Source organism: Anomaloglossus baeobatrachus, chromosome 7, assembly GCF_048569485.1.
Source record: "Anomaloglossus baeobatrachus isolate aAnoBae1 chromosome 7, aAnoBae1.hap1, whole genome shotgun sequence".
In the NCBI taxonomy this organism is placed as follows: Eukaryota; Metazoa; Chordata; class Amphibia; order Anura; family Aromobatidae; genus Anomaloglossus; species Anomaloglossus baeobatrachus.
In genome coordinates, this window is record NC_134359.1 from 205,630,373 (window position 1) to 205,654,590 (window position 24,218).

Consider the following 24,218-nt stretch of genomic DNA (forward strand, 5'->3'; position numbering starts at 1 on the left):
GATAGACGACTTATGCAAATTCTTTCTTTACTGGACTAATTTTTAGGGCTTCAATAGTGACAAAAAATACAATCTTTCTTGAATTACTGATATTAAAACCCTAAACTTTGGTTAATCTCTGATAAAGTTTGAGCTTGTCCAACTCTTGACATAATCCACTGTTGTAGATATGATAAGAGCCACTTTGCCAGAAGCTCATACACAATCTTTAGTGAAATTGCACAGACTTGTCAAAATCCTCATTAGATCACATCATCTGGCTACAGACTCTTCCTGTAGACGAGCTGCCGAGTGGTTATGGCGTATGACTACTAATCCATTGTGCTCTGCATGCATGGTTTTTGAATCCCATACTTGTTGAAGTTACCTTCATCTCCAATGTTGAAACTCTAAATTATCTTTTTCAGCCCAAGCAGTGAGTATTTCCAGCATTTCCTGTTCAAGAAGGCTGCTATCAAACTTTTCTAACATTTCAGTCTGGCAAAAGTAAGCCCACTGTTTTCATTTGGCATGCTTGATGCCATCCTACATTGGCTGACATCTTCTTCCTTTTGAGTACTTTGACAACACAGATTTAGAATCTCTCCATTGCACTATCTAAGGAAGGGATATGAGAAAGACAAGTTTGACTTTATAGTATTTTTACAAGGAAAGTACACTGTTAAACATAGAAACTTCAGTACTGAGGCTATGAAAAGAAGGCACTGCTGAGATTCGAACTCAGTATCTCCTGTTTACGAGACAGGCGCTTTAACCAACTAAGCCACAGCACCACTTTGTGTAAGAGTAGAAAAGCACTACTGGTAGAGTCGCCCTCACCTCATGTCTTTCAGTGTCCTTGAATGTCTAGAGATAGACGACTTATGCAAATTCTTTCTTTACTGGACTAATTTTTAGGGCTTCAATAGTGACAAAAAATACAATCTTTCTTGAATTACTGATATTAAAACCCTAAACTTTGGTTAATCTCTGATAAAGTTTGAGCTTGTCCAACTCTTGACATAATCCACTGTTGTAGATATGATAAGAGCCACTTTGCCAGAAGCTCATACACAATCTTTAGTGAAATTGCACAGACTTGTCAAAATCCTCATTAGATCACATCATCTGGCTACAGACTCTTCCTGTAGACGAGCTGCCGAGTGGTTATGGCGTATGACTACTAATCCATTGTGCTCTGCATGCATGGTTTTTGAATCCCATACTTGTTGAAGTTACCTTCATCTCCAATGTTGAAACTCTAAATTATCTTTTTCAGCCCAAGCAGTGAGTATTTCCAGCATTTCCTGTTCAAGAAGGCTGCTATCAAACTTTTCTAACATTTCAGTCTGGCAAAAGTAAGCCCACTGTTTTCATTTGGCATGCTTGATGCCATCCTACATTGGCTGACATCTTCTTCCTTTTGAGTACTTTGACAACACAGATTTAGAATCTCTCCATTGCACTATCTAAGGAAGGGATATGAGAAAGACAAGTTTGACTTTATAGTATTTTTACAAGGAAAGTACACTGTTAAACATAGAAACTTCAGTACTGAGGCTATGAAAAGAAGGCACTGCTGAGATTCGAACTCAGTATCTCCTGTTTACGAGACAGGCGCTTTAACCAACTAAGCCACAGCACGACTTTGTGTAAGAGTAGAAAAGCACTACTGGTAGAGTCGCCCTCACCTCATGTCTTTCAGTGTCCTTGAATGTCTAGAGATAGACGACTTATGCAAATTCTTTCTTTACTGGACTAATTTTTAGGGCTTCAATAGTGACAAAAAATACAATCTTTCTTGAATTACTGATATTAAAACCCTAAACTTTGGTTAATCTCTGATAAAGTTTGAGCTTGTCCAACTCTTGACATAATCCACTGTTGTAGATATGATAAGAGCCACTTTGCCAGAAGCTCATACACAATCTTTAGTGAAATTGCACAGACTTGTCAAAATCCTCATTAGATCACATCATCTGGCTACAGACTCTTCCTGTAGACGAGCTGCCGAGTGGTTATGGCGTATGACTACTAATCCATTGTGCTCTGCATGCATGGTTTTTGAATCCCATACTTGTTGAAGTTACCTTCATCTCCAATGTTGAAACTCTAAATTATCTTTTTCAGCCCAAGCAGTGAGTATTTCCAGCATTTCCTGTTCAAGAAGGCTGCTATCAAACTTTTCTAACATTTCAGTCTGGCAAAAGTAAACCCACTGTTTTCATTTGGCATGCTTGATGCCATCCTACATTGGCTGACATCTTCTTCCTTTTGAGTACTTTGACAACACAGATTTAGAATCTCTCCATTGCACTATCTAAGGAAGGGATATGAGAAAGACAAGTTTGACTTTATAGTATTTTTACAAGGAAAGTACACTGTTAAACATAGAAACTTCAGTACTGAGGCTATGAAAAGAAGGCACTGCTGAGATTCGAACTCAGTATCTCCTGTTTACGAGACAGGCGCTTTAACCAACTAAGCCACAGCACCACTTTGTGTAAGAGTAGAAAAGCACTACTGGTAGAGTCGCCCTCACCTCATGTCTTTCAGTGTCCTTGAATGTCTAGAGATAGACGACTTATGCAAATTCTTTCTTTACTGGACTAATTTTTAGGGCTTCAATAGTGACAAAAAATACAATCTTTCTTGAATTACTGATATTAAAACCCTAAACTTTGGTTAATCTCTGATAAAGTTTGAGCTTGTCCAACTCTTGACATAATCCACTGTTGTAGATATGATAAGAGCCACTTTGCCAGAAGCTCATACACAATCTTTAGTGAAATTGCACAGACTTGTCAAAATCCTCATTAGATCACATCATCTGGCTACAGACTCTTCCTGTAGACGAGCTGCCGAGTGGTTATGGCGTATGACTACTAATCCATTGTGCTCTGCATGCATGGTTTTTGAATCCCATACTTGTTGAAGTTACCTTCATCTCCAATGTTGAAACTCTAAATTATCTTTTTCAGCCCAAGCAGTGAGTATTTCCAGCATTTCCTGTTCAAGAAGGCTGCTATCAAACTTTTCTAACATTTCAGTCTGGCAAAAGTAAACCCACTGTTTTCATTTGGCATGCTTGATGCCATCCTACATTGGCTGACATCTTCTTCCTTTTGAGTACTTTGACAACACAGATTTAGAATCTCTCCATTGCACTATCTAAGGAAGGGATATGAGAAAGACAAGTTTGACTTTATAGTATTTTTACAAGGAAAGTACACTGTTAAACATAGAAACTTCAGTACTGAGGCTATGAAAAGAAGGCACTGCTGAGATTCGAACTCAGTATCTCCTGTTTACGAGACAGGCGCTTTAACCAACTAAGCCACAGCACCACTTTGTGTAAGAGTAGAAAAGCACTACTGGTAGAGTCGCCCTCACCTCATGTCTTTCAGTGTCCTTGAATGTCTAGAGATAGACGACTTATGCAAATTCTTTCTTTACTGGACTAATTTTTAGGGCTTCAATAGTGACAAAAAATACAATCTTTCTTGAATTACTGATATTAAAACCCTAAACTTTGGTTAATCTCTGATAAAGTTTGAGCTTGTCCATCTCTTGACATAATCCACTGTTGTAGATATGATAAGAGCCACTTTGCCAGAAGCTCATACACAATCTTTAGTGAAATTGCACAGACTTGTCAAAATCCTCATTAGATCACATCATCTGGCTACAGACTCTTCCTGTAGACGAGCTGCCGAGTGGTTATGGCGTATGACTACTAATCCATTGTGCTCTGCATGCATGGTTTTTGAATCCCATACTTGTTGAAGTTACCTTCATCTCCAATGTTGAAACTCTAAATTATCTTTTTCAGCCCAAGCAGTGAGTATTTCCAGCATTTCCTGTTCAAGAAGGCTGCTATCAAACTTTTCTAACATTTCAGTCTGGCAAAAGTAAACCCACTGTTTTCATTTGGCATGCTTGATGCCATCCTACATTGGCTGACATCTTCTTCCTTTTGAGTACTTTGACAACACAGATTTAGAATCTCTCCATTGCACTATCTAAGGAAGGGATATGAGAAAGACAAGTTTGACTTTATAGTATTTTTACAAGGAAAGTACTTTGTTAAACATAGAAACTTCTGTAAGAGGCTATGAAAAGAAGGCACTGCTGAGATTCAAACTCAGGATCTCCTGTTTACAAGACAGGCGCTTTAACCAACTAAGCCACAGCACCACTTTGTTTAAGAGTAGGAAAGCACTACTGGTAGAATCGCCCTCACCTCATGTCTTTCAGTGTCCTTGAATGTCTAGAGATAGACGACTTATGCAAATTCTTTCTTTACTGGACTAATTTTTAGGGCTTCAATAGTGACAAAAAATACAATCTTTATTGAATTACTGATATTAAAACCCTAAACTTTGGTTAATCTCTGATAAAGTTTGAGCTTGTCCAACTCTTGACATAATCCACTGTTGTAGATATGATAAGAGCCACTTTGCCAGAAGCTCATACACAATGGCGTATGACTACTAATCCATTGTGCTCTGCATGCATGGTTTTTGAATCCCATACTTGTTGAAGTTACCTTCATCTCCAATGTTGAAACTCTAAATTATCTTTTTCAGCCCAAGCAGTGAGTATTTCCAGCATTTCCTGTTCAAGAAGGCTGCTATCAAACTTTTCTAACATTTCAGTCTGGCAAAAGTAAACCCACTGTTTTCATTTGGCATGCTTGATGCCATCCTACATTGGCTGACATCTTCTTCCTTTTGAGTACTTTGACAACACAGATTTAGAATCTCTCCATTGCACTATCTAAGGAATGGATATGAGAAAGACAAGTTTGACTTTATAGTATTTTTACAAGGAAAGTACATTGTTAAACATAGAAACTTCTGTAAGAGGCTATGAAAAGAAGGCACTGCTGAGATTCGAACTCAGGATCTCCTGTTTACAAGACAGGCGCTTTAACCAACTAAGCCACAGCACGACTTTGTGTAAGAGTAGAAAAGCACTACTGGTAGAGTCGCCCTCACCTCATGTCTTTCAGTGTCCTTGAATGTCTAGAGATAGACGACTTATGCAAATTCTTTCTTTACTGGACTAATTTTTAGGGCTTCAATAGTGACAAAAAATACAATCTTTCTTGAATTACTGATATTAAAACCCTAAACTTTGGTTAATCTCTGATAAAGTTTGAGCTTGTCCAACTCTTGACATAATCCACTGTTGTAGATATGATAAGAGCCACTTTGCCAGAAGCTCATACACAATCTTTAGTGAAATTGCACAGACTTGTCAAAATCCTCATTAGATCACATCATCTGGCTACAGACTCTTCCTGTAGACGAGCTGCCGAGTGGTTATGGCGTATGACTACTAATCCATTGTGCTCTGCATGCATGGTTTTTGAATCCCATACTTGTTGAAGTTACCTTCATCTCCAATGTTGAAACTCTAAATTATCTTTTTCAGCCCAAGCAGTGAGTATTTCCAGCATTTCCTGTTCAAGAAGGCTGCTATCAAACTTTTCTAACATTTCAGTCTGGCAAAAGTAAACCCACTGTTTTCATTTGGCATGCTTGATGCCATCCTACATTGGCTGACATCTTCTTCCTTTTGAGTACTTTGACAACACAGATTTAGAATCTCTCCATTGCACTATCTAAGGAAGGGATATGAGAAAGACAAGTTTGACTTTATAGTATTTTTACAAGGAAAGTACACTGTTAAACATAGAAACTTCAGTACTGAGGCTATGAAAAGAAGGCACTGCTGAGATTCGAACTCAGTATCTCCTGTTTACGAGACAGGCGCTTTAACCAACTAAGCCACAGCACCACTTTGTGTAAGAGTAGAAAAGCACTACTGGTAGAGTCGCCCTCACCTCATGTCTTTCAGTGTCCTTGAATGTCTAGAGATAGACGACTTATGCAAATTCTTTCTTTACTGGACTAATTTTTAGGGCTTCAATAGTGACAAAAAATACAATCTTTCTTGAATTACTGATATTAAAACCCTAAACTTTGGTTAATCTCTGATAAAGTTTGAGCTTGTCCAACTCTTGACATAATCCACTGTTGTAGATATGATAAGAGCCACTTTGCCAGAAGCTCATACACAATCTTTAGTGAAATTGCACAGACTTGTCAAAATCCTCATTAGATCACATCATCTGGCTACAGACTCTTCCTGTAGACGAGCTGCCGAGTGGTTATGGCGTATGACTACTAATCCATTGTGCTCTGCATGCATGGTTTTTGAATCCCATACTTGTTGAAGTTACCTTCATCTCCAATGTTGAAACTCTAAATTATCTTTTTCAGCCCAAGCAGTGAGTATTTCCAGCATTTCCTGTTCAAGAAGGCTGCTATCAAACTTTTCTAACATTTCAGTCTGGCAAAAGTAAACCCACTGTTTTCATTTGGCATGCTTGATGCCATCCTACATTGGCTGACATCTTCTTCCTTTTGAGTACTTTGACAACACAGATTTAGAATCTCTCCATTGCACTATCTAAGGAAGGGATATGAGAAAGACAAGTTTGACTTTATAGTATTTTTACAAGGAAAGTACACTGTTAAACATAGAAACTTCAGTACTGAGGCTATGAAAAGAAGGCACTGCTGAGATTCGAACTCAGGATCTCCTGTTTACAAGACAGGCGCTTTAACCAACTAAGCCACAGCACCACTTTGTTTAAGAGTAGGAAAGCACTACTGGTAGAATCGCCCTCACCTCATGTCTTTCAGTGTCCTTGAATGTCTAGAGATAGACGACTTATGCAAATTCTTTCTTTACTGGACTAATTTTTAGGGCTTCAATAGTGACAAAAAATACAATCTTTATTGAATTACTGATATTAAAACCCTAAACTTTGGTTAATCTCTGATAAAGTTTGAGCTTGTCCAACTCTTGACATAATCCACTGTTGTAGATATGATAAGAGCCACTTTGCCAGAAGCTCATACACAATGGCGTATGACTACTAATCCATTGTGCTCTGCATGCATGGTTTTTGAATCCCATACTTGTTGAAGTTACCTTCATCTCCAATGTTGAAACTCTAAATTATCTTTTTCAGCCCAAGCAGTGAGTATTTCCAGCATTTCCTGTTCAAGAAGGCTGCTATCAAACTTTTCTAACATTTCAGTCTGGCAAAAGTAAACCCACTGTTTTCATTTGGCATGCTTGATGCCATCCTACATTGGCTGACATCTTCTTCCTTTTGAGTACTTTGACAACACAGATTTAGAATCTCTCCATTGCACTATCTAAGGAAGGGATATGAGAAAGACAAGTTTGACTTTATAGTATTTTTACAAGGAAAGTACTTTGTTAAACATAGAAACTTCTGTAAGAGGCTATGAAAAGAAGGCACTGCTGAGATTCGAACTCAGGATCTCCTGTTTACAAGACAGGCGCTTTAACCAACTAAGCCACAGCACCACTTTGTTTAAGAGTAGGAAAGCACTACTGGTAGAATCGCCCTCACCTCATGTCTTTCAGTGTCCTTGAATGTCTAGAGATAGACGACTTATGCAAATTCTTTCTTTACTGGACTAATTTTTAGGGCTTCAATAGTGACAAAAAATACAATCTTTATTGAATTACTGATATTAAAACCCTAAACTTTGGTTAATCTCTGATAAAGTTTGAGCTTGTCCAACTCTTGACATAATCCACTGTTGTAGATATGATAAGAGCCACTTTGCCAGAAGCTCATACACAATGGCGTATGACTACTAATCCATTGTGCTCTGCATGCATGGTTTTTGAATCCCATACTTGTTGAAGTTACCTTCATCTCCAATGTTGAAACTCTAAATTATCTTTTTCAGCCCAAGCAGTGAGTATTTCCAGCATTTCCTGTTCAAGAAGGCTGCTATCAAACTTTTCTAACATTTCAGTCTGGCAAAAGTAAACCCACTGTTTTCATTTGGCATGCTTGATGCCATCCTACATTGGCTGACATCTTCTTCCTTTTGAGTACTTTGACAACACAGATTTAGAATCTCTCCATTGCACTATCTAAGGAATGGATATGAGAAAGACAAGTTTGACTTTATAGTATTTTTACAAGGAAAGTACATTGTTAAACATAGAAACTTCTGTAAGAGGCTATGAAAAGAAGGCACTGCTGAGATTCGAACTCAGGATCTCCTGTTTACAAGACAGGCGCTTTAACCAACTAAGCCACAGCACCACTTTGTTTAAGAGTAGGAAAGCACTACTGGTAGAATCGCCCTCACCTCATGTCTTTCAGTGTCCTTGAATGTCTAGAGATAGACGACTTATGCAAATTCTTTCTTTACTGGACTAATTTTTAGGGCTTCAATAGTGACAAAAAATACAATCTTTCTTGAATTACTGATATTAAAACCCTAAACTTTGGTTAATCTCTGATAAAGTTTGAGCTTGTCCAACTCTTGACATAATCCACTGTTGTAGATATGATAAGAGCCACTTTGCCAGAAGCTCATACACAATCTTTAGTGAAATTGCACAGACTTGTCAAAATCCTCATTAGATCACATCATCTGGCTACAGACTCTTCCTGTAGACGAGCTGCCGAGTGGTTATGGCGTATGACTACTAATCCATTGTGCTCTGCATGCATGGTTTTTGAATCCCATACTTGTTGAAGTTACCTTCATCTCCAATGTTGAAACTCTAAATTATCTTTTTCAGCCCAAGCAGTGAGTATTTCCAGCATTTCCTGTTCAAGAAGGCTGCTATCAAACTTTTCTAACATTTCAGTCTGGCAAAAGTAAGCCCACTGTTTTCATTTGGCATGCTTGATGCCATCCTACATTGGCTGACATCTTCTTCCTTTTGAGTACTTTGACAACACAGATTTAGAATCTCTCCATTGCACTATCTAAGGAAGGGATATGAGAAAGACAAGTTTGACTTTATAGTATTTTTACAAGGAAAGTACACTGTTAAACATAGAAACTTCAGTACTGAGGCTATGAAAAGAAGGCACTGCTGAGATTCGAACTCAGTATCTCCTGTTTACGAGACAGGCGCTTTAACCAACTAAGCCACAGCACCACTTTGTGTAAGAGTAGAAAAGCACTACTGGTAGAGTCGCCCTCACCTCATGTCTTTCAGTGTCCTTGAATGTCTAGAGATAGACGACTTATGCAAATTCTTTCTTTACTGGACTAATTTTTAGGGCTTCAATAGTGACAAAAAATACAATCTTTCTTGAATTACTGATATTAAAACCCTAAACTTTGGTTAATCTCTGATAAAGTTTGAGCTTGTCCAACTCTTGACATAATCCACTGTTGTAGATATGATAAGAGCCACTTTGCCAGAAGCTCATACACAATCTTTAGTGAAATTGCACAGACTTGTCAAAATCCTCATTAGATCACATCACCTGGCTACAGACTCTTCCTGTAGACGAGCTGCCGAGTGGTTATGGCGTATGACTACTAATCCATTGTGCTCTGCATGCATGGTTTTTGAATCCCATACTTGTTGAAGTTACCTTCATCTCCAATGTTGAAACTCTAAATTATCTTTTTCAGCCCAAGCAGTGAATATTTCCAGCATTTCCTGTTCAAGAAGGCTGCTATCAAACTTTTCTAACATTTCAGTCTGGCAAAAGTAAACCCACTGTTTTCATTTGGCATGCTTGATGCAATCCTACATTGGCTGACATCTTCTTCCTTTTGAGTACTTAGACAACACAGATTTAGAATCTCTCCAATGCACTATCTAAGGAAGGGATATTAGAAAGACAAGTTTGACTTTATAGTATTTTTACAAGGAAAGTACACTGTTAAACATAGAAACTTCAGTACTGAGGCTATGAAAAGAAGGCACTGCTGAGATTCGAACTCAGGATCTCCTGTTTACGAGACAGGCGCTTTAACCAACTAAGCCACAGCACCACTTTGTGTAAGAGTAGAAAAGCACTACTGGTAGAGTCGCCCTTACCTCATGTCTTTCAGTGTCCTTGAATGTCTAGAGATAGACGACTTATGCAAATTCTTTCTTTACTGGACTAATTTTTAGGGCTTCAATAGTGACAAAAAATACAATCTTTATTGAATTACTGATATTAAAACCCTAAACTTTGGTTAATCTCTGATAAAGTTTGAGCTTGTCCAACTCTTGACATAATCCACTGTTGTAGATATGATAAGAGCCACTTTGCCAGAAGCTCATACACAATCTTTAGTGAAATTGCACAGACTTGTCAAAATCCTCATTAGATCACATCACCTGGCTACAGACTCTTCCTGTAGACGAGCTGCCGAGTGGTTATGGCGTATGACTACTAATCCATTGTGCTCTGCATGCATGGTTTTTGAATCCCATACTTGTTGAAGTTACCTTCATCTCCAATGTTGAAACTCTAAATTATCTTTTTCAGCCCAAGCAGTGAATATTTCCAGCATTTCCTGTTCAAGAAGGCTGCTATCAAACTTTTCTAACATTTCAGTCTGGCAAAAGTAAACCCACTGTTTTCATTTGGCATGCTTGATGCCATCCTACATTGGCTGACATCTTCTTCCTTTTGAGTACTTTGACAACACAGATTTAGAATCTCTCCAATGCACTATCTAAGGAAGGGATATGAGAAAGACAAGTTTGACTTTATAGTATTTTTACAAGGAAAGTACACTGTTAAACATAGAAACTTCAGTACTGAGGCTATGAAAAGAAGGCACTGCTGAGATTCGAACTCAGGATCTCCTGTTTACGAGACAGGCGCTTTAACCAACTAAGCCACAGCACCACTTTGTGTAAGAGTAGAAAAGCACTACTGGTAGAGTCGCCCTTACCTCATGTCTTTCAGTGTCCTTGAATGTCTAGAGATAGACGACTTATGCAAATTCTTTCTTTACTGGACTAATTTTTAGGGCATCAATAGTGACAAAAAAATACAATCTTTATTGAATTACTGATATTAAAACCCTAAACTTTGGTTAATCTCTGATAAAGTTTGAGCTTGTCCAACTCTTGACATAATCCACTGTTGTAGATATGATAAGAGCCACTTTGCCAGAAGCTCATACACAATCTTTAGTGAAATTGCACAGACTTGTCAAAATCCTCATTAGATCACATCACCTGGCTACAGACTCTTCCTGTAGACGAGCTGCCGAGTGGTTATGGCGTATGACTACTAATCCATTGTGCTCTGCATGCATGGTTTTTGAATCCCATACTTGTTGAAGTTACCTTCATCTCCAATGTTGAAACTCTAAATTATCTTTTTCAGCCCAAGCAGTGAATATTTCCAGCATTTCCTGTTCAAGAAGGCTGCTATCAAACTTTTCTAACATTTCAGTCTGGCAAAAGTAAACCCACTGTTTTCATTTGGCATGCTTGATGCCATCCTACATTGGCTGACATCTTCTTCCTTTTGAGTACTTAGACAACACAGATTTAGAATCTCTCCAATGCACTATCTAAGGAAGGGATATGAGAAAGACAAGTTTGACTTTATAGTATTTTTACAAGGAAAGCACACTGTTAAACATAGAAACTTCAGTACTGAGGCTATGAAAAGAAGGCACTGCTGAGATTCGAACTCAGGATCTCCTGTTTACGAGACAGGCGCTTTAACCAACTAAGCCACAGCACCACTTTGTGTAAGAGTAGAAAAGCACTACTGGTAGAGTCGCCCTTACCTCATGTCTTTCAGTGTCCTTGAATGTCTAGAGATAGACGACTTATGCAAATTCTTTCTTTAAAGGACTAATTTTTAGGGCTTCAATAGTGACAAAAAAATACAATCTTTATTGAATTACTGATATTAAAACCCTAAACTTTGGTTAATCTCTGATAAAGTTTGAGCTTGTCCAACTCTTGACATAATCCACTGTTGTAGATATGATAAGAGCCACTTTGCCAGAAGCTCATACACAATCTTTAGTGAAATTGCACAGACTTGTCAAAATCCTCATTAGATCACATCATCTGGCTACAGATTTTTCCTGTAGACGAGCTGCCGAGTGGTTATGGCGTATGACTACTAATCCATTGTGCTCTGCATGCATGGTTTTTGAATCCCATACTTGTTGAAGTTACCTTCATCTCCAATGTTAAAACTCTAAATTATCTTTTTCAGCCCAAGCAGTGAGTATTTCCAGCATTTCCTGTTCAAGAAGGCTGCTATCAAACTTTTCTAACATTTCAGTCTGGCAAAAGTAAACCCACTGTTTTCATTTGGCATGCTTGATGCCATCCTACATTGGCTGACATCTTCTTCCTTTTGAGTACTTTGACAACACAGATTTAGAATCTCTCCATTGCACTATCTAAGGAAGGGATATGAGAAAGACAAGTTTGACTTTATAGTATTTTTACAAGGAAAGTACACTGTTAAACATAGAAACTTCAGTACTGAGGCTATGAAAAGAAGGCACTGCTGAGATTCGAACTCAGGATCTCCTGTTTACGAGACAGGCGCTTTAACCAACTAAGCCACAGCACCACTTTGTGTAAGAGAAGAAAAGCACTACTGGTAGAGTCGCCCTTACCTCATGTCTTTCAGTGTCCTTGAATGTCTAGAGATAGACGACTTATGCAAATTCTTTCTTTACTGGACTAATTTTTAGGGCTTCAATAGTGACAAAAAATACAATCTTTATTGAATTACTGATATTAAAACCCTAAACTTTGGTTAATCTCTGATAAAGTTTGAGCTTGTCCAACTCTTGACATAATCCACTGTTGTAGATATGATAAGAGCCACTTTGCCAGAAGCTCATACACAATCTTTAGTGAAATTGCACAGACTTGTCAAAATCCTCATTAGATCACATCATCTGGCTACAGACTCTTCCTGTAGACGAGCTGCCGAGTGGTTATGGCGTATGACTACTAATCCATTGTGCTCTGCATGCATGGTTTTTGAATCCCATACTTGTTGAAGTAATCTTCATCTCCAATGTTGAAACTCTAAATTATCTTTTTCAGCCCAAGCAGTGAATATTTCCAGCATTTCCTGTTCAAGAAGGCTGCTATCAAACTTTTCTAACATTTCAGTCTGGCAAAAGTAAACCCACTGTTTTCATTTGGCATGCTTGATGCCATCCTACATTGGCTGACATCTTCTTCCTTTTGAGTACTTTGACAACACAGATTTAGAATCTCTCCATTGCACTATCTAAGGAAGGGATATGAGAAAGACAAGTTTGACTTTATAGTATTTTTACAAGGAAAATACACTGTTAAACATAGAAACTTCAGTACTGAGGCTATGAAAAGAAGGCACTGCTGAGATTCGAACTCAGGATCTCCTGTTTACGAGACAGGCGCTTTAACCAACTAAGCCACAGCACCACTTTGTGTAAGAGTAGAAAAGCACTACTGGTAGAGTAGCCCTCACCTCATGTCTTTGAGTGTCCTTGAATGTCTAGAGATAGACGACTTATGCAAATTCTTTCTTTACTGGACTAATTTTTAGGGCTTCAATAGTGACAAAAAAATACAATCTTTATTGAATTACTGATATTAAAACCCTAAACTTTGGTTAATCTCTGATAAAGTTTGAGCTTGTCCAACTCTTGACATAATCCACTGTTGTAGATATGATAAGAGCCACTTTGCCAGAAGCTCATACACAATCTTTAGTGAAATTGCACAGACTTGTCAAAATCCTCATTAGATCACATCACCTGGCTACAGACTCTTCCTGTAGACGAGCTGCCGAGTGGTTATGGCGTATGACTACTAATCCATTGTGCTCTGCATGCATGGTTTTTGAATCCCATACTTGTTGAAGTTACCTTCATCTCCAATGTTGAAACTCTAAATTATCTTTTTCAGCCCAAGCAGTGAATATTTCCAGCATTTCCTGTTCAAGAAGGCTGCTATCAAACTTTTCTAACATTTCAGTCTGGCAAAAGTAAACCCACTGTTTTCATTTGGCATGCTTGATGCCATCCTACATTGGCTGACATCTTCTTCCTTTTGAGTACTTAGACAACACAGATTTAGAATCTCTCCAATGCACTATCTAAGGAAGGGATATGAGAAAGACAAGTTTGACTTTATAGTATTTTTACAAGGAAAGTACACTGTTAAACATAGAAACTTCAGTACTGAGGCTATGAAAAGAAGGCACTGCTGAGATTCGAACTCAGGATCTCCTGTATACGAGACAGGCGCTTTAGCCAACTAAGCCACAGCACCACTTTGTGTAAGAGTAGAAAAGCACTACTGGTAGAGTCGCCCTTACCTCATGTCTTTCAGTGTCCTTGAATGTCTAGAGATAGACGACTTATGCAAATTCTTTCTTTACTGGACTAATTTTTAGGGCTTCAATAGTGACAAAAAAATACAATCTTTATTGAATTACTGATATTAAAACCCTAAACTTTGGTTAATTTCTGATAAAGTTTGAGCTTGTCCAACTCTTGACATAATCCACTGTTGTAGATATGATAAGAGCCACTTTGCCAGAAGCTCATACACAATCTTTAGTGAAATTGCACAGACTTGTCAAAATCCTCATTAGATCACATCATCTGGCTACAGATTTTTCCTGTAGACGAGCTGCCGAGTGGTTATGGCGTATGACTACTAATCCATTGTGCTCTGCATGCATGGTTTTTGAATCCCATACTTGTTGAAGTTACCTTCATCTCCAATGTTGAAACTCTAAATTATCTTTTTCAGCCCAAGCAGTGAGTATTTCCAGCATTTCCTGTTCAAGAAGGCTGCTATCAAACTTTTCTAACATTTCAGTCTGGCAAAAGTAAACCCACTGTTTTCATTTGGCATGCTTGATGCCATCCTACATTGGCTGACATCTTCTTCCTTTTGAGTACTTTGACAACACAGATTTAGAATCTCTCCATTGCACTATCTAAGGAAGGGATATGAGAAAGACAAGTTTGACTTTATAGTATTTTTACAAGGAAAGTACATTGTTAAACATAGAAACTTCTGTAAGAGGCTATGAAAAGAAGGCACTGCTGAGATTCGAACTCAGGATCTCCTGTTTACAAGAGGCGCTTTAACCAACTAAGCCACAGCACCACTTTGTGTAAGAGTAGAAAAGCACTACTGGTAGAGTCGCCATCACCTCATGTCTTTCAGTGTCCTTGAATGTCTAGAGATAGACGACTTATGCAAATTCTTTCTTTACTGGACTAATTTTTAGGGCTTCAATAGTGACAAAAAATACAATCTTTATTGAATTACTGATATTAAAACCCTAAACTTTGGTTAATCTCTGATAAAGTTTGAGCTTGTCCAACTCTTGACATAATCCACTGTTGTAGATATGATAAGAGCCACTTTGCCAGAAGCTCATACACAATCTTTAGTGAAATTGCACAGACTTGTCAAAATCCTCATTAGATCACATCATCTGGCTACAGATTTTTCCTGTAGACGAGCTGCCGAGTGGTTATGGCGTATGACTACTAATCCATTGTGCTCTGCATGCATGGTTTTTGAATCCCATACTTGTTGAAGTTACCTTCATCTCCAATGTTGAAACTCTAAATTAACTTTTTCAGCCCAAGCAGTGAGTATTTCCAGCATTTCCTGTACAAGAAGGCTGCTATCAAACTTTTCTAACATTTCAGTCTGGCAAAAGTAAACCCACTGTTTTCATTTGGCATGCTTGATGCCATCCTACATTGGCTGACATCTTCTTCCTTTTGAGTACTTTGACAACACAGATTTAGAATCTCTCCATTGCACTATCTAAGGAAGGGATATGAGAAAGACAAGTTTGACTTTATAGTATTTTTACAAGGAAAGTACATTGTTAAACATAGAAACTTCTGTAAGAGGCTATGAAAAGAAGGCACTGCTGAGATTCGAACTCAGGATCTCCTGTTTACAAGACAGGCGCTTTAACCAACTAAGCCACAGCACCACTTTGTGTAAGAGTAGAAAAGCACTACTGGTAGAGTCTCCATCACCTCATGTCTTTCAGTGTCCTTGAATGTCTAGAGATAGACGACTTATGCAAATTCTTTCTTTACTGGACTAATTTTTAGGGCTTCAATAGTGACAAAAAATACAATCTTTATTGAATTACTGATATTAAAACCCTAAACTTTGGTTAATCTCTGATAAAGTTTGAGCTTGTCCAACTCTTGACATAATCCACTGTTGTAGATATGATAAGAGCCACTTTGCCAGAAGCTCATACACAATCTTTAGTGAAATTGCACAGACTTGTCAAAATCCTCATTAGATCACATCATCTGGCTACAGACTCTTCCTGTAGACGAGCTGCCGAGTGGTTATGGCGTATGACTACTAATCCATTGTGCTCTGCATGCATGGTTTTTGAATCCCATACTTGTTGAAGTAATCTTCATCTCCAATGTTGAAACTCTAAATTATCTTTTTCAGCCCAAGCAGTGAATATTTCCAGCATTTCCTGTTCAAGAAGGCTGCTATCAAACTTTTCTAACATTTCAGTCTGGCAAAAGTAAACCCACTGTTTTCATTTGGCATGCTTGATGCCATCCTACATTGGCTGACATCTTCTTCCTTTTGAGTACTTAGACAACACAGATTTAGAATCTCTCCAATGCACTATCTAAGGAAGGGATATGAGAAAGACAAGTTTGACTTTATAGTATTTTTACAAGGAAAGTACACTGTTAAACATAGAAACTTCAGTACTGAGGCTATGAAAAGAAGGCACTGCTGAGATTCGAACTCAGGATCTCCTGTTTACGAGACAGGCGCTTTAACTAACTAAGCCACAGCACCACTTTGTGTAAGAGTAGAAAAGCACTACTGGTAGAGTCGCTCTTACCTCATGTCTTTCAGTGTCCTTGAATGTCTAGAGATAGACGACTTATGCAAATTCTTTCTTTACTGGACTAATTTTTAGGGCTTCAATAGTGACAAAAAAATACAATCTTTATTGAATTACTGATATTAAAACCCTAAACTTTGGTTAATCTCTGATAAAGTTTGAGCTTGTCCAACTCTTGACATAATCCACTGTTGTAGATATGATAAGAGCCACTTTGCCAGAAGCTCATACACAATCTTTAGTGAAATTTTACAGACTTGTCAAAATCCTCATTAGATCACATCATCTGGCTACAGATTTTTCCTGTAGACGAGCTGCCGAGTGGTTATGGCGTATGACTACTAATCCATTGTGCTCTGCATGCATGGTTTTTGAATCCCATACTTGTTGAAGTTACCTTCATCTCCAATGTTAAAACTCTAAATTATCTTTTTCAGCCCAAGCAGTGAGTATTTCCAGCATTTCCTGTTCAAGAAGGCTGCTATCAAACTTTTCTAACATTTCAGTCTGGCAAAAGTAAACCCACTGTTTTCATTTGGCATGCTTGATGCCATCCTACATTGGCTGACATCTTCTTCCTTTTGAGTACTTTGACAACACAGATTTAGAATCTCTCCATTGCACTATCTAAGGAAGGGATATGAGAAAGACAAGTTTGACTTTATAGTATTTTTACAAGGAAAATACACTGTTAAACATAGAAACTTCAGTACTGAGGCTATGAAAAGAAGGCACTGCTGAGATTCGAACTCAGGATCTCCTGTTTACGAGACAGGCGCTTTAACCAACTAAGCCACAGCACCACTTTGTGTAAGAGTAGAAAAGCACTACTGGTAGAGTAGCCCTCACCTCATGTCTTTGAGTGTCCTTGAATGTCTAGAGATAGACGACTTATGCAAATTCTTTCTTTACTGGACTAATTTTTAGGGCTTCAATAGTGACAAAAAAATACAATCTTTATTGAATTACTGATATTAAAACCCTAAACTTTGGTTAATCTCTGATAAAGTTTGAGCTTGTCCAACTCTTGACATAATCCACTGTTGTAGATATGATAAGAGCCACTTTGCCAGAAGCTCATACACAATCTTTAGTGAAATTGCACAGACTTGTCAAAATCCTCATTAGATCACATCATCTGGCTACAGACTCTTCCTGTAGACGAGCTGCCGAGTGGTTATGGCGTATGACTACTAATCCATTGTGCTCTGCATGCATGGTTTTTGAATCCCATACTTGTTGAAGTTACCTTCATCTCCAATGTTGAAACTCTAAATTATCTTTTTCAGCCCAAGCAGTGAATATTTCCAGCATTTCCTGTTCAAGAAGGCTGCTATCAAACTTTTCTAACATTTCAGTCTGGCAAAAGTAAACCCACTGTTTTCATTTGGCATGCTTGATGCCATCCTACATTGGCTGACATCTTCTTCCTTTTGAGTACTTTGACAACACAGATTTAGAATCTCTCCATTGCACTATCTAAGGAAGGGATATGAGAAAGACAAGTTTGACTTTATAGTATTTTTACAAGGAAAATACACTGTTAAACATAGAAACTTCAGTACTGAGGCTATGAAAAGAAGGCACTGCTGAGATTCGAACTCAGGATCTACTGTTTACGAGACAGGCGCTTTAACCAACTAAGCCACAGCACCACTTTGTGTAAGAGTAGAAAAGCACAACTGGTAGAGTCGCCCTCACCTCATGTCTTTGAGTGTCCTTGAATGTCTAGAGATAGACGACTTATGCAAATTCTTTCTTTACTGGACTAATTTTTAGGGCTTCAATAGTGACAAAAAAATACAATCTTTATTGAATTACTGATATTAAAACCCTAAACTTTGGTTAATCTCTGATAAAGTTTGAGCTTGTCCAACTCTTGACATAATCCACTGTTGTAGATATGATAAGAGCCACTTTGCCAGAAGCTCATACACAATCTTTAGTGAAATTGCACAGACTTGTCAAAATCCTCATTAGATCACATCATCTGGCTACAGACTCTTCCTGTAGACGAGCTGCCGAGTGGTTATGGCGTATGACTACTAATCCATTGTGCTCTGCATGCATGGTTTTTGAATCCCATACTTGTTGAAGTTACCTTCATCTCCAATGTTGAAACTCTAAATTATCTTTTTCAGCCCAAGCAGTGAATATTTCCAGCATTTCCTGTTCAAGAAGGCTGCTATCAAACTTTTCTAACATTTCAGTCTGGCAAAAGTAAACCCACTGTTTTCATTTGGCATGCTTGAGGCCATCCTACATTGGCTGACATCTTCTTCCTTTTGAGTACTTAGACAACACAGATTTAGAATCTCTCCAATGCAATATCTAAGAAAGGGATATGAGAAAGACAAGTTTGACTTTATAGTATTTTTACAAGGAAAGTACACTGTTAAACATAGAAACTTCAGTACTGAGGCTATGAAAAGAAGGCACTGCTGAGATTCGAACTCAGGATCTCCTGTTTACGAGACAGGCGCTTTAACCAACTAAGCCACAGCACCACTTTGTGTAAGAGTAGAAAAGCACTACTGGTAGAGTCGCCCTTACCTCATGTCTTTCAGTGTCCTTGAATGTCTAGAGATAGACGACTTATGCAAATTCTTTCTTTACTGGACTAATTTTTAGGGCTTCAATAGTGACAAAAAATACAATCTTTATTGAATTACTGATATTAAAACCCTAAACTTTGGTTAATCTCTGAGAAAGTTTGAGCTTGTCCAACTCTTGACATAATCCACTGTTGTAGATATGATAAGAGCCACTTTGCCAGAAGCTCATACACAATCTTTAGTGAAATTGCACAGACTTGTCAAAATCCTCATTAGATCACATCATCTGGCTACAGACTCTTCCTGTAGACGAGCTGCCGAGTGGTTATGGCGTATGACTACTAATCCATTGTGCTCTGCATGCATGGTTTTTGAATCCCATACTTGTTGAAGTTACCTTCATCTCCAATGTTGAAACTCTAAATTATCTTTTTCAGCCCAAGCAGTGAGTATTTCCAGCATTCCCTGTTCAAGAAGGCTGCTATCGAAACTTTTCTAACATTTCAGTCTGGCAAAAGTAAACCCACTGTTTTCATTTGGCATGCTTGATGCCATCCTACATTGGCTGACATCTTCTTCCTTTTGAGTACTTTGACAACACAGATTTAGAATCTCTCCAATGCAATATCTAAGGAAGGGATATGAGAAAGACAAGTTTGACTTTATAGTATTTTTACAAGGAAAGTACACTGTTAAACATAGAAACTTCAGTACTGAGGCTATGAAAAGAAGGCACTGCTGAGATTCGAACTCAGGATCTCCTGTTTACGAGACAGGCGCTTTAACCAACTAAGCCACAGCACCACTTTGTGTAAGAGTAGAAAAGCACTACTGGTAGAGTCGCCCTTACCTCATGTCTTTCAGTGTCCTTGAATGTCTAGAGATAGACGACTTATGCAAATTCTTTCTTTACTGGACTAATTTTTAGGGCTTCAATAGTGACAAAAAAATACAATCTTTATTGAATTACTGATATTAAAACCCTAAACTTTGGTTAATCTCTGAGAAAGTTTGAGCTTGTCCAACTCTTGACATAATCCACTGTTGTAGATATGATAAGAGCCACTTTGCCAGAAGCTCATACACAATCTTTAGTGAAATTGCACAGACTTGTCAAAATCCTCATTAGATCACATCATCTGGCTACAGACTCTTCCTGTAGACGAGCTGCCGAGTGGTTATGGCGTATGACTACTAATCCATTGTGCTCTGCATGCATGGTTTTTGAATCCCATACTTGTTGAAGTTACCTTCATCTCCAATGTTGAAACTCTAAATTATCTTTTTCAGCCCAAGCAGTGAATATTTCCAGCATTTCCTGTTCAAGAAGGCTGCTATCAAACTTTTCTAACATTTCAGTCTGGCAAAAGTAAACCCACTGTTTTCATTTGGCATGCTTGATGCCATCCTACATTGGCTGACATCTTCTTCCTTTTGAGTACTTAGACAACACAGATTTAGAATCTCTCCAATGCACTATCTAAGGAAGGGATATGAGAAAGACAAGTTTGACTTTATAGTATTTTTACAAGGAAAGTACACTGTTAAACATAGAAACTTCAGTACTGAGGCTATGAAAAGAAGGCACTGCTGAGATTCAAACTCAGGATCTCCTGTTTACGAGACAGGCGCTTTAACCAACTAAGCCACAGCACCACTTTGTGTAAGAGTAGAAAAGCACTACTGGTAGAGTCGCCCTTACCTCATGTCTTTCAGTGTCCTTGAATGTCTAGAGATAGACGACTTATGCAAATTCTTTCTTTACTGGACTAATCTTTAGGGCTTCAATAGTGACAAAAAAATACAATCTTTATTGAATTACTGATATTAAAACCCTAAACTTTGGTTAATCTCTGATAAAGTTTGAGCTTGTCCAACTCTTGACATAATCCACTGTTGTAGATATGATAAGAGCCACTTTGCCAGAAGCTCATACACAATCTTTAGTGAAATTGCACAGACTTGTCAAAATCCTCATTAGATCACATCATCTGGCTACAGACTCTTCCTGTAGACGAGCTGCCGAGTGGTTATGGCGTATGACTACTAATCGATTGTGCTCTGCATGCATGGTTTTTGAATCCCATACTTGTTGAAGTTACCTTCATCTCCAATGTTGAAACTCTAAATTATCTTTTTCAGCCCAAGCAGTGAATATTTCCAGCATTTCCTGTTCAAGAAGGCTGCTATCAAACTTTTCTAACATTTCAGTCTGGCAAAATTAAACCCACTGTTTTCATTTGGCATGCTTGATGCCATCCTACATTGGCTGACATCTTCTTCCTTTTGAGTACTTAGACAACACAGATTTAGAATCTCTCCAATGCAATATCTAAGGAAGGGATATGAGAAAGACAAGTTTGACTTTATAGTATTTTTACAAGGAAAGTACACTGTTAAACATAGAAACTTCAGTACTGAGGCTATGAAAAGAAGGGACTGCTGAGATTCGAACTCAGGATCTCCTGTTTACGAGACAGGCGCTTTAACCAACTAAGCCACAGCACCACTTTGTGTAAGAGTAGAAAAGCACTACTGGTAGAGTCGCCCTTACCTCATGTCTTTCAGTGTCCTTGAATGTCTAGAGATAGACGACTTATGCAAATTCTTTCTTTACTGGACTAATTTTTAGGGCTTCAATAGTGACAAAAAAATACAATCTTTATTGAATTACTGATATTAAAACCCTAAACTTTGGTTAATCTCTGATAAAGTTTGAGCTTGTCCAACTTTTGACATAATCCACTGTTGTAGATATGATAAGAGCCACTTTGCCAGAAGCTCATACACAATCTTTAGTGAAATTGCACAGACTTGTCAAAATCCTCATTAGATCACATCATCTGGCTACAGATTTTTCCTGTAGACGAGCTGCCGAGTGGTTATGGCGTATGACTACTAATCCATTGTGCTCTGCATGTATGGTTTTTGAATCCCATACTTGTTGAAGTTACCTTCATCTCCAATGTTGAAACTCTAAATTATCTTTTTCAGCCCAAGCAGTGAGTATTTCCAGCATTTCCTGTTCAAGAAGGCTGCTATCAAACTTTTCTAACATTTCAGTCTGGCAAAAGTAAACCCACTGTTTTCATTTGGCATGCTTGATGCCATCCTACATTGGCTGACATCTTCTTCCTTTTGAGTACTTTGACAACACAGATTTAGAATCTCTCCATTGCACTATCTAAGGAAGGGATATGAGAAAGACAAGTTTGACTTTATAGTATTTTTACAAGGAAAATACACTGTTAAACATAGAAACTTTAGTACTGAGGCTATGAAAAGAAGGCACTGCTGAGATTCGAACTCAGGATCTCCTGTTTACGAGACAGGCGCTTTAACCAACTAAGCCACAGCACCACTTTGTGTAAGAGTAGAAAAGCACTACTGGTAGAGTCGCCCTTACCTCATGTCTTTCAGTGTCCTTGAATGTCTAGAGATAGACGACTTATGCAAATTCTTTCTTTACTGGACTAATTTTTAGGGCTTCAATAGTGACAAAAAAATACAATCTTTATTGAATTACTGATATTAAAACCCTAAACTTTGGTTAATCTCTGATAAAGTTTGAGCTTGTCCAACTTTTGACATAATCCACTGTTGTAGATATGATAAGAGCCACTTTGCCAGAAGCTCATACACAATCTTTAGTGAAATTGCACAGACTTGTCAAAATCCTCATTAGATCACATCATCTGGCTACAGATTTTTCCTGTAGACGAGCTGCCGAGTGGTTATGGCGTATGACTACTAATCCATTGTGCTCTGCATGTATGGTTTTTGAATCCCATACTTGTTGAAGTTACCTTCATCTCCAATGTTGAAACTCTAAATTATCTTTTTCAGCCCAAGCAGTGAGTATTTCCAGCATTTCCTGTTCAAGAAGGCTGCTATCAAACTTTTCTAACATTTCAGTCTGGCAAAAGTAAACCCACTGTTTTCATTTGGCATGCTTGATGCCATCCTACATTGGCTGACATCTTCTTCCTTTTGAGTACTTTGACAACACAGATTTAGAATCTCTCCATTGCACTATCTAAGGAAGGGATATGAGAAAGACAAGTTTGACTTTATAGTATTTTTACAAGGAAAATACACTGTTAAACATAGAAACTTCAGTACTGAGGCTATGAAAAGAAGGCACTGCTGAGATTCGAACTCAGGATCTCCTGTTTACGAAACAGGCGCTTTAACCAACGAAGCCACAGCACCACTTTGTGTAAGAGTAGAAAAGCACTACTGGTAGAGTCGCCCTTACCTCATGTCTTTCAGTGTCCTTGAATGTCTAGAGATAGACGACTTATGCAAATTCTTTCTTTACTGGACTAATTTTTAGGGCTTCAATAGTGACAAAAAAATACAATCTTTATTGAATTACTGATATTAAAACCCTAAACTTTGGTTAATCTCTGAGAAAGTTTGAGCTTGTCCAACTCTTGACATAATCCACTGTTGTAGATATGATAAGAGCCACTTTGCCAGAAGCTCATACACAATCTTTAGTGAAATTGCACAGACTTGTCAAAATCCTCATTAGATCACATCATCTGGCTACAGACTCTTCCTGTAGACGAGCTGCCGAGTGGTTATGGCGTATGACTACTAATCCATTGTGCTCTGCATGCATGGTTTTTGAATCCCATACTTGTTGAAGTTACCTTCATCTCCAATGTTGAAACTCTAAATTATCTTTTTCAGCCCAAGCAGTGAATATTTCCAGCATTTCCTGTTCAAGAAGGCTGCTATCAAACTTTTCTAACATTTCAGTCTGGCAAAATTAAACCCACTGTTTTCATTTGGCATGCTTGATGCCATCCTACATTGGCTGACATCTTCTTCCTTTTGAGTACTTAGACAACACAGATTTAGAATCTCTCCAATGCAATATCTAAGGAAGGGATATGAGAAAGACAAGTTTGACTTTATAGTATTTTTACAAGGAAAGTACACTGTTA

The 24,218-nt window shown here is 38.1% G+C and overlaps 25 non-coding genes across 25 annotated transcripts; all 25 read right to left on the reverse strand.

Moving 5' to 3' along the window:
• Window positions 1–699: 699 nt before the first annotated feature.
• TRNAT-CGU (transfer RNA threonine (anticodon CGU)) lies at window positions 700–773 on the reverse strand. The gene has a single exon. It is a non-coding gene; the product is annotated as a tRNA-Thr (tRNA).
• Window positions 774–1,550: 777 nt separating this feature from the next.
• Window positions 1,551–1,624, reverse strand: TRNAT-CGU (transfer RNA threonine (anticodon CGU)). Its single transcript has one exon. It is a non-coding gene; the product is annotated as a tRNA-Thr (tRNA).
• Window positions 1,625–2,401: 777 nt separating this feature from the next.
• Window positions 2,402–2,475, reverse strand: TRNAT-CGU (transfer RNA threonine (anticodon CGU)). The gene has a single exon. It is a non-coding gene; the product is annotated as a tRNA-Thr (tRNA).
• A 777-nt stretch (window positions 2,476–3,252) lies between these two features.
• Window positions 3,253–3,326, reverse strand: TRNAT-CGU (transfer RNA threonine (anticodon CGU)). Its single transcript has one exon. It is a non-coding gene; the product is annotated as a tRNA-Thr (tRNA).
• A 2,384-nt stretch (window positions 3,327–5,710) lies between these two features.
• Window positions 5,711–5,784, reverse strand: TRNAT-CGU (transfer RNA threonine (anticodon CGU)). Its single transcript has one exon. It is a non-coding gene; the product is annotated as a tRNA-Thr (tRNA).
• Window positions 5,785–6,561: 777 nt separating this feature from the next.
• On the reverse strand, window positions 6,562–6,635 carry TRNAT-UGU (transfer RNA threonine (anticodon UGU)). The gene has a single exon. It is a non-coding gene; the product is annotated as a tRNA-Thr (tRNA).
• Window positions 6,636–7,318: 683 nt separating this feature from the next.
• On the reverse strand, window positions 7,319–7,392 carry TRNAT-UGU (transfer RNA threonine (anticodon UGU)). The gene has a single exon. It is a non-coding gene; the product is annotated as a tRNA-Thr (tRNA).
• A 683-nt stretch (window positions 7,393–8,075) lies between these two features.
• On the reverse strand, window positions 8,076–8,149 carry TRNAT-UGU (transfer RNA threonine (anticodon UGU)). Its single transcript has one exon. It is a non-coding gene; the product is annotated as a tRNA-Thr (tRNA).
• A 777-nt stretch (window positions 8,150–8,926) lies between these two features.
• On the reverse strand, window positions 8,927–9,000 carry TRNAT-CGU (transfer RNA threonine (anticodon CGU)). Its single transcript has one exon. It is a non-coding gene; the product is annotated as a tRNA-Thr (tRNA).
• A 777-nt stretch (window positions 9,001–9,777) lies between these two features.
• Window positions 9,778–9,851, reverse strand: TRNAT-CGU (transfer RNA threonine (anticodon CGU)). The gene has a single exon. It is a non-coding gene; the product is annotated as a tRNA-Thr (tRNA).
• A 777-nt stretch (window positions 9,852–10,628) lies between these two features.
• On the reverse strand, window positions 10,629–10,702 carry TRNAT-CGU (transfer RNA threonine (anticodon CGU)). The gene has a single exon. It is a non-coding gene; the product is annotated as a tRNA-Thr (tRNA).
• Window positions 10,703–11,480: 778 nt separating this feature from the next.
• Window positions 11,481–11,554, reverse strand: TRNAT-CGU (transfer RNA threonine (anticodon CGU)). The gene has a single exon. It is a non-coding gene; the product is annotated as a tRNA-Thr (tRNA).
• Window positions 11,555–12,332: 778 nt separating this feature from the next.
• Window positions 12,333–12,406, reverse strand: TRNAT-CGU (transfer RNA threonine (anticodon CGU)). Its single transcript has one exon. It is a non-coding gene; the product is annotated as a tRNA-Thr (tRNA).
• Window positions 12,407–13,183: 777 nt separating this feature from the next.
• On the reverse strand, window positions 13,184–13,257 carry TRNAT-CGU (transfer RNA threonine (anticodon CGU)). The gene has a single exon. It is a non-coding gene; the product is annotated as a tRNA-Thr (tRNA).
• A 778-nt stretch (window positions 13,258–14,035) lies between these two features.
• TRNAT-CGU (transfer RNA threonine (anticodon CGU)) lies at window positions 14,036–14,109 on the reverse strand. Its single transcript has one exon. It is a non-coding gene; the product is annotated as a tRNA-Thr (tRNA).
• A 1,625-nt stretch (window positions 14,110–15,734) lies between these two features.
• Window positions 15,735–15,808, reverse strand: TRNAT-UGU (transfer RNA threonine (anticodon UGU)). Its single transcript has one exon. It is a non-coding gene; the product is annotated as a tRNA-Thr (tRNA).
• A 777-nt stretch (window positions 15,809–16,585) lies between these two features.
• Window positions 16,586–16,659, reverse strand: TRNAT-CGU (transfer RNA threonine (anticodon CGU)). Its single transcript has one exon. It is a non-coding gene; the product is annotated as a tRNA-Thr (tRNA).
• Window positions 16,660–17,437: 778 nt separating this feature from the next.
• On the reverse strand, window positions 17,438–17,511 carry TRNAT-CGU (transfer RNA threonine (anticodon CGU)). Its single transcript has one exon. It is a non-coding gene; the product is annotated as a tRNA-Thr (tRNA).
• Window positions 17,512–18,289: 778 nt separating this feature from the next.
• TRNAT-CGU (transfer RNA threonine (anticodon CGU)) lies at window positions 18,290–18,363 on the reverse strand. The gene has a single exon. It is a non-coding gene; the product is annotated as a tRNA-Thr (tRNA).
• A 778-nt stretch (window positions 18,364–19,141) lies between these two features.
• On the reverse strand, window positions 19,142–19,215 carry TRNAT-CGU (transfer RNA threonine (anticodon CGU)). Its single transcript has one exon. It is a non-coding gene; the product is annotated as a tRNA-Thr (tRNA).
• A 778-nt stretch (window positions 19,216–19,993) lies between these two features.
• TRNAT-CGU (transfer RNA threonine (anticodon CGU)) lies at window positions 19,994–20,067 on the reverse strand. Its single transcript has one exon. It is a non-coding gene; the product is annotated as a tRNA-Thr (tRNA).
• A 778-nt stretch (window positions 20,068–20,845) lies between these two features.
• On the reverse strand, window positions 20,846–20,919 carry TRNAT-CGU (transfer RNA threonine (anticodon CGU)). Its single transcript has one exon. It is a non-coding gene; the product is annotated as a tRNA-Thr (tRNA).
• Window positions 20,920–21,697: 778 nt separating this feature from the next.
• Window positions 21,698–21,771, reverse strand: TRNAT-CGU (transfer RNA threonine (anticodon CGU)). The gene has a single exon. It is a non-coding gene; the product is annotated as a tRNA-Thr (tRNA).
• Window positions 21,772–22,549: 778 nt separating this feature from the next.
• Window positions 22,550–22,623, reverse strand: TRNAT-CGU (transfer RNA threonine (anticodon CGU)). Its single transcript has one exon. It is a non-coding gene; the product is annotated as a tRNA-Thr (tRNA).
• A 778-nt stretch (window positions 22,624–23,401) lies between these two features.
• TRNAT-CGU (transfer RNA threonine (anticodon CGU)) lies at window positions 23,402–23,475 on the reverse strand. The gene has a single exon. It is a non-coding gene; the product is annotated as a tRNA-Thr (tRNA).
• Window positions 23,476–24,218: the final 743 nt, after the last annotated feature.